General features: G+C 46.2%; 1 protein-coding gene across 12 annotated transcripts in view; it reads left to right on the top strand.

Moving 5' to 3' along the window:
* Positions 1-1,872: 1,872 nt before the first annotated feature.
* The window catches only part of EYA4 (EYA transcriptional coactivator and phosphatase 4), a 143,282-nt gene continuing 137,512 nt past the window's right edge, over positions 1,873-7,642 (top strand). For 3 of the 12 annotated variants that reach the window (XM_085055912.1, XM_085055911.1, XM_085055905.1), the window contains exon 1: positions 1,876-2,209. The gene's annotated coding sequence lies outside the window, so the exon portion shown is untranslated. Of the gene's footprint in view, positions 2,210-3,359; positions 3,521-3,560; positions 4,096-7,642 lie in introns of those variants that run through there. The other 9 variants (XM_085055917.1, XM_085055910.1, XM_085055914.1 and 6 more) reach the window with 6 other exon arrangements.

Genomic DNA, 7,642 nt, shown 5'->3' with positions numbered 1-7,642 from the left:
AATAGCATCAAGACCATGCCCCTTACTGGGAGACTTGCCTTGGGATGATACCATGGACCAGCAGTGCAGGCCTCCCAAACCTCCGCAATTTGAAGCGAGTTACACTGAACAAAGACAGATAATTTTTTCAAGTCAGCTGTACATTTTAAGAGAGAGTGCAACAGATGGTTAAGAGCTTGCTTTTAAGTGATATGTCCATTAAAACAACCAATGTTACTATGGGACTGTTCCCCACAACAGGAATTTGCTTCATTGAAGTGGAAGGAAACCAGACTTCAGAAAACCTCCATTACCATGTTCCAGTACCTCACATTAGACCACCACACTGCCATTCACAAAAGTCCCCCAGAAAAGAACGAGTTGTTAGCACATTTCCCTGCAGAAGGAGCCTGTTAGCAAGATGGGTGCTGGCATTAGTCACAACGTAGTCTGTGGTAGGGTTGTCAATCACAATTATTCCTACAAATCTGAATTTTCTCCCCTTCCAATTACTCTCTAAACTCTTATTTTCAAAATTAATTTCATACTTCTGGCTTGTCCTACACTATGTCAATTTAAAGGCTGGCTTTTGAAGGCTTTTTTAGTTTAAAAGTTTTTCTAGCTGTATTTGTGTAGGTCAAAAGAGTTTTCCGAGTTTGTTCTCTTTCTGAGTGGCGACTCTCCCAAGACAGCAAAATCAGGGTTTTTATAGACTTGTTTTCATGAAGATTAAGTCAGCTGAAGTCTGAAATTATTTAAAAGAAAGATGACCATGTTAGTACAATTCACTGAATGTAAATTATGAAATTCAAACACTTGAGTAAAATTAAATAACTTTAAACAGTACCAGCAAATGCAAAGTGAAAAAGGGAAGGTATGAAAGAATCTTCACAAATCCATACTTTTTTCCCCCTCATTTCATGTGACTTGCTGACCTCAAAACTTTCATTACTTCTGAAACCCAAGACTCTTCTCTCACATCTTTCTCCAAATATAGGGCCTAACTTTTGCCTCCTCTTTTAAATTTTTGACTTAGACTGTTTGGACAGTGAAGTTAACTTGACAGGAAGAGGGTGATACAGCTGGTTGAACAAGAGCCACTCAATTCACTCAGTGAAATAATAGTCAGAAGATAATAGAAGATGAAGGGTAAGAGCATGAAATGTGACTAAGCAATTAGGGATTTTCTTCTGCTTCCCTACACAAAGGAGCAAAAAGGACCAAATGCAGCTGCTGAATTTCTTGCAGAGAAGAGCATTCAGTTTTAGCGCAGGAAAGGCCTTTGCCTTCATCCACACTGACCAGCTTGAGAGAAAGGAGACAAACGTATCATATAAAAGGTTATGTCAACCAGTCCTGTCCTGTAGCACTTTGTCACACTTGATCATTTAAACTCAGGATTACTTTATAGTGTTGGTGTCTCCTAGAAAAAACAAAGGGGGAAAGCGCAGTGCAGACTTCACTACCTGTACTGCAGTGGATTGGCATGAATAACCCCTGCCCTTCAGGGTCCCCTCCTTTGCTCCTATCGTCACCAACTGCAGATGTCAGGGAGCAGCAGAGGCAAAAGGTCCAGGCCCCGGGTTGCGAGGGCGAGGACGGCAGGAGGGACGCTTTGGAGCTGTCTGGCGGTCCGTGCCCGTGGCGGTGTGCCGGGCCCGGGCAGCGGCAGTGCCGGCGGGCTGAGCGGGGCAGCGGCGGTGGGCAGCGGGCTGCCGTGCCGAGAGGGGCCGGAGCAGGGAGCAGCCGTGCCGCAGCGCCCGGCACAAGTGCGGAGCGGCGCCCCGGGGCTGCGCTGCCTCCCGGCTCCTCGCCCCTTACCTCCGCGCTCCCGGGACAGCCTTTTTGGGCGGGAGGGCGGGAGGGGGTTACCTTTTCTTAGGGAAGTCCCGTCCTTTGCCAGGGAAACTTTTTACGTTCCTGTGCGTGAGAGGTAACTAGTTGCACTCACTAGAGTGCGAGGAGTATTTGCCTTCTCCCGTACCAGCCTCCTCCTCCATCTACCACCCACCCCACCACCCCCCCCGCCCCGAATTTCCCCTCCCGTTTTGCTCCGAGTTGCGCTTTATTTGTGTGTGGAGAAAGGCGGGGGGGACTCGTAGAGGGGATGTTCTGGTTTTTGCCAGAGGAACAGCGCAAAAGGGGAGCCTCGGCTCGGAGAAGGTACGAGAAAAAATAAATAAGGAGCGGCCCTAAAATAAAGGTAGCGGCGTATCCCGGCAGCGAGAAGGTGAGTGTCTCTGACTTCCCCGTGCCCGCGTCTCCCTCCCACCCCTTCTGCTCGGAGGTGGAGGAAACTGCTTCCCTGCCGCATGTGCATGTGTTCGTGGAGGGGGTGTGTGCGTGTGCTTGTATTTAGCGTTTATTTAGCACTGTTTTCTTGTCTGTTCGATGATAACAACAACAAAAACAAAGTTGCTGTAAAACAAATGTGATGGGAGGGAGCAGCGGAGCCGTCCATCAAGGGGTAGAGACAAGCTTTCTCCCCCGGCCCCACGCGAGTTTAATTGCAAAAACCCCAAATGGTCTCCCGCGCGGACGGGGTGAATTTTTCCACGCCCAGCCCGACTTTTTGTCTTTCTTCAAGTGACAGTCCCTGCAGTTTTGCCCTCACCGCTCTTCGGCTGTACCGGGGCTGCTGGGGTAAGCCCCAGGACAGGCGCAAGCCGCGACGGCTGCCGTCGCATTGTTCCCCGCTTGCGCCTCCCGCCCACTCCCGGTGCGGCGGAAACGGGGGGCCCGGGCTGAGCCCCGCTAGCAGCCGGGGCTGCCGGCCCGCCTGCGGTGGGCGAGAGGGCTCTGCCGGCCGCCGGGTCGCTCCGCCGACCGCCTGCCCATGCGAGGGTCGGCGGCGGGGCCAGGGGCGGTTTGACTGGAGGCTGGGAGAAAACAACATTTCTATCTGCGGGGGTCCCCTCCGGCCACAGCGGCATGAAAACACACGGGGATGGTAGTCCCTTCCCGAAACCCCCGTTCCTCCAGCCAGGGTCCGGGCAGCGCGGGGGTGAGGCAGCCCGGCCGGGACGCGCAGGCACGGGCGGCAGCGGCACAGGACTCGCTCGGCTCCGCCGCCTGCCCTCGGCCCCGCGCTGCCCCAGCTCCGGAGCGCTCGGGGGGCTCCGCTGCCCGCCGGCCTCGGGGCGGAGCGCTGCGGGAGTGCCGCGCTCGGGGTGCCGGCGGATGGGGCGGGCTGCCTCCCGCTGCCTCCTGGCCGGTAGCCGCCGCGGGGGCTCCGGCGGTCACTTTTTACAGTGTCTGAATGGAGTGGGGACAGAGCTGCCCGCTGTTTTTGTTCCTCTCCGTTTCCTCTCCCTGAGGGATGTCTCTTGCGCTTCCCCTCCCCCGCCCTGACTTGTTTTTTTTTGTGGTTTAAAGACAAAACGGTGCGATTTCGGGTCGTCCCACCGCGCCTCCGCCCCCGGCGTGGGTTCCCGCTGCTCCGGCGGACCGGGCACGGGGAAGCCCCGGCGCGGGGGTCCCGCCGCCCTTTCCACCGGCGATGCGGGGACTTGTGTTTTGGTTAGAAAGCGTTTCCACGTGGGTAAGCCTTGTGTGTGTGTGTTCGGGTGTGTGCGCGTACTTGATCCGCGAGGAGGTAACAGGATTCTCCGTGTTCAAACCCAGTGGGCTCCTAGCCATTAATTTCCTTCTCCTGCTGTCATTACAGACATTTCCAAAATCAGATAGCCGCGGAGGACGGCCAGCCGGGTTTCACACGGCCGTTCTCCCCGAGCCGCGGGGGCTCCGCGCCGTGCCCGGCCGGCTGGTGTCCCGGGGCCGCGCCCGGCACCCACCCGCGGGGGAGCAGCCCCACGGCGCCTTCCGCCGGGAAGGGAGAGCGGGATCCCACGGCATCGCCGCTGCCAATCGGTAGTTGGCATCTAAAGTTTCATTTACATTTATGAAACTGCCGCTCCGGGCCGAGCAGGCGCGGTGCTGCCGGCTCCCTCCGTAGCCGCGGGCAGGGCTCGCAGCCGAGCGCACGGAGGGACACGCTCGGCTCGCGCGTGGCCGTGTGAAATAGCTGGTATTTACAAAAATCCTGGGAGGCACGCTGTACCAGACAAGGGAGCGCCTTGGCCGGTTCCAGCTTAAGTATGAAGTCATGCTAGAACAGTAAGGAACCAGTATTTACAGTTTTTCTGAGTTTTGTTTTACGTGTTTCACTTGCGGAGGCTAGAAGGAGTATCTAAGACAAACTAATCAGCAGTTTAGATATAGAGGGAATTATACAAAGAAGGCATCTTTTCTGGTTGGCAAACAGATTTTCTGGTCTGACCTCGGAGTTTGATGTTTGAAGCATGTCCTTTGCATTAAAGTTCAGGCCATATCTTTGTTTCTTTCCAAAGAAAAGTTTCGCAAAATTGCTGTTGGTTTGACTTTTTCTCCTGTTATTTCTCAAAATGCTGCCGAATAACAAATGCTTGCATAGTTGCAATATATATTGTACTGTGAGTTAAGTGGCTGACATTTCGCTGTGATTCTTTCTCTTTTTGACATCTAGCATTAGCTGGGCTATGTCTGAAACAGCTCTTTTTGCTTTCTTTTGAAAATTGTGGTATTTATGTTACCAAATGTTCTTCAACCAAATTCAATTGAAATGAGTGGAGTATGTTGACTAATCTTTAATGTATCTTTGTTCAGATTATTTGTATGCAATTATTAATTGTTACATGTATATGATGGTACTGATAATAAATTTAGTTGACGGTTACTCCTGCTGGATTTGTATTTATTAATGGCCTCACAACACTTTGCGGTATAAATTTATTTGGTATGGATAAAGCCAAGGGAATAAATAAATCCTAAACAAGCAATGTACTGAGTAGGACACCAGTGGGTTTTCAGTTAATTGCAGTTCCCAGTTAAAATATTTCAAACAAGGCAACTGTAGAAATACAGCTATAGATAGTATCATGTGGCATATTTTTAGCATCTGATGCAAGTGTTAAAGTTTAACTCTTTAAACTTTATGCAGCTTTTACATTTGAGTCCTAGAATTGATATTTAACACTGGCATTTGGTGTGGGAAAGGTACCTGTCTGTTTCCTTGATGAACTGGTGGTATTGGACGACGTTGTGTGCAATCTTCCAGTGTTAAAATTTAAACTGCTTTTTCCTCTCTTAAGGACGAAAGTAACTTCAGAAGGAAAAAGAAATTCCTGGAATTTCTGTCAAACGCTGTAGGACACAGCTATTAATTTTTTCTGTGTTATCTTTTTCTTCTTGAAAGTAGGGATTTTATGAACTCAGGGTAAAGCAGGTCTCCCTTTTTATAAGGAGAGTTTATTCAGCATACTTCTATATTGCAGCTGCTGATCATATTTCATAGAGCTGTTAAAGCACTTAAAACCTAAAATTAGGTACTGTCTGGTAGTAAATATTTCAAATCACTCCTTTAAGAAACGGGCTTAAAAAAAGAGACATTTTGAAATATATCACTGAGGAAAAGTAATCTTGCTTTGCTTTTACTCAGTGCAATTCCAATCTAAATCACCAATTTCAACAGTGTGCTTTTACCTTAGGTTTTCTTAATCTCCTGGATTTTTTATTGTGATTTTGTGCTGGCTTTATTTGATATCATAACCAGCTACTTTGTTCAAGCTATGTTTACGACGGCAGCGCTTGAATTAACAGGTGTCGAATTAACTTCTAACATGCCTGTACTTCCAGTGAGTGTTCCTGTGATACTAAGAACTGAAATGTAAGTTTCCTCGCTTCCTGGTGTGAATGTTTCTGGATGGCAGTTAGTTGCAGAAAGTGTACACTTGCTTTTTTCCAGGTTTAGGATGAGTTAATTTACAGATCAGTGTTTTCAAATTGAGGGGTGGGGTTAGGTTTGTTTTTTAGTTGAACATGGGGATAGGTTTATTTGCTCACTGGCTTTCATTTTTGGTACTGTCAGGGTTTGCCGGAAAAATGCAAACACAGGGGCATCAGACTAACAGACATCTGTCAAGCTGATCAAATATTTTTAAAGCTATTTGGAAGTTCAGCGCTAAACCAAGTCTGGTAGCAGAAACACTCAGATGTCTTTGCTTTTTTTCTTTGTACTTGAGAATCCAATAGTATTTCTGCTATCTAATGTATCTGTAATCTTCCTGACATTTTGTGTTAAAAAAAAACTGGCGTTTATGGTATGCAACTGGAAGAAGTGTGTTGATGTTCAATCATTGATCAAGAGGTTTATAAGTACGCCTAATATGTGCTATTTTTCTTTTTTGGATTTAAATATTGTGTAAAAGTGTGTCCAACTTAACCTTTTTCTGTCATTGAAAAGCGCTAATTGATCTTGCTGACCCTGACATAATACTATAGTTTGATATTCGAAACCTTTCAGCTTTGGCATGGCCCTTGTATCACCCCTGAGATTTCTGTGCATGGTTCTACTGAAGGCATAAACTGCTACTCTTTAAAAAATTAAATGAAAATGGTTATTAAAAATAAATTATGGTCTTTTAAAGTCAGTAGATGATTTACCTGTCAAAGCTCCAGGCTTTACAATGTACATAAAAAACTTTCTGCTTTACTTATATGTGTTAGGTGACATTTTTGATGTTGCTGTACAGAAATCAGATTTTTATGAAATAATTTTTTTTGGCCAGTTCCACACTTCTCTGTTGCAATGTTATTAAATCTGTCACTAAATCAGAAGTGGTTAAAGGAACTTGGATGCACTGTGCAGTGCAAAAGCTCAGATAAGAAGAGTGCTTATATGTCAAATGAATAATAAAATCTATTTGAAAAGCCAATAAAACTCACATTTTTAGTCCACATTGTAGTTTGCAATGCTGCCAGAAGGATTGATTTTGGGATGCTTTTAATACAGGACCTTAAAGGCAAAAACTATTTTAATGCAGTTTATTCTTTTTGTCTCTAAGCCTGAGAAATGTGTTGAATAGCTGGCTGTCTTTTTGCTTTAAAGCTAAACAGTGAAAATTGCTTTGATGATTGGTTATCCTATATTGAAATGTATCACTGGACAGTCTCACTCGCAGGATTGTATAGGCTAGTTATCAGGCTTTTGAGCAAAATGTCAAATGCTGTCTGAGGAATACTAAAGTTTAAGCATTTTATTTTCAATTGGTTTAAAATGTCCTTGTTTCTCCAAGGGAAGATTATAATGACTAGTGGTTATCTTCAAAACTTCTCGCTCCTTACCCCAGTGAGACTTTTTTTGTCTCTAGGCTTAGGTACTAGACACTAAAGTTTGAGTTGGGCTGCGATTACCATGGATTTGAAAAGAAGACGTTTGGAGGATTTCTGTGCATAAATTCCTTTGGAGATCTGTATGCTTTTCCTAGAACTAAAAAAATCAACACTATTACAATGATTTTTTATTAAGCAGCTGTCTGTAGAACTACAGTGGAGGGCAGTTCAGTTGGATGTAATTTAAACGTGATCTATGAAGAACTCAGTGTGTCTGGGCTGACTGAATACTGTCTTTGCACTAGGGTAGTGCTGGATTATACAATTTGACTAAATTGTAGCAGAAAACTGCAAAAAAGACCTCCCAAGGCAACCTGAAAAATATTCACATAGAGAAGACTGATTTTTGTATAGGTGTTAAGTTTTTAGTTAGGTATTAAAGTTAGTGTGCACTAGATTTTTTGGCAGCCTTAAAATTAATGACGATTGTGATGTGACCCAGTATAAGCTGACA

This window comes from Lichenostomus cassidix, chromosome 3 (genome assembly GCF_008360975.1).
Source record: "Lichenostomus cassidix isolate B80296 chromosome 3, HeHo_3.0, whole genome shotgun sequence".
NCBI classification, from domain to species: domain Eukaryota; kingdom Metazoa; phylum Chordata; class Aves; order Passeriformes; family Meliphagidae; genus Lichenostomus; species Lichenostomus cassidix.
This window is presented reverse-complemented; position numbering and strand designations above follow the sequence as displayed.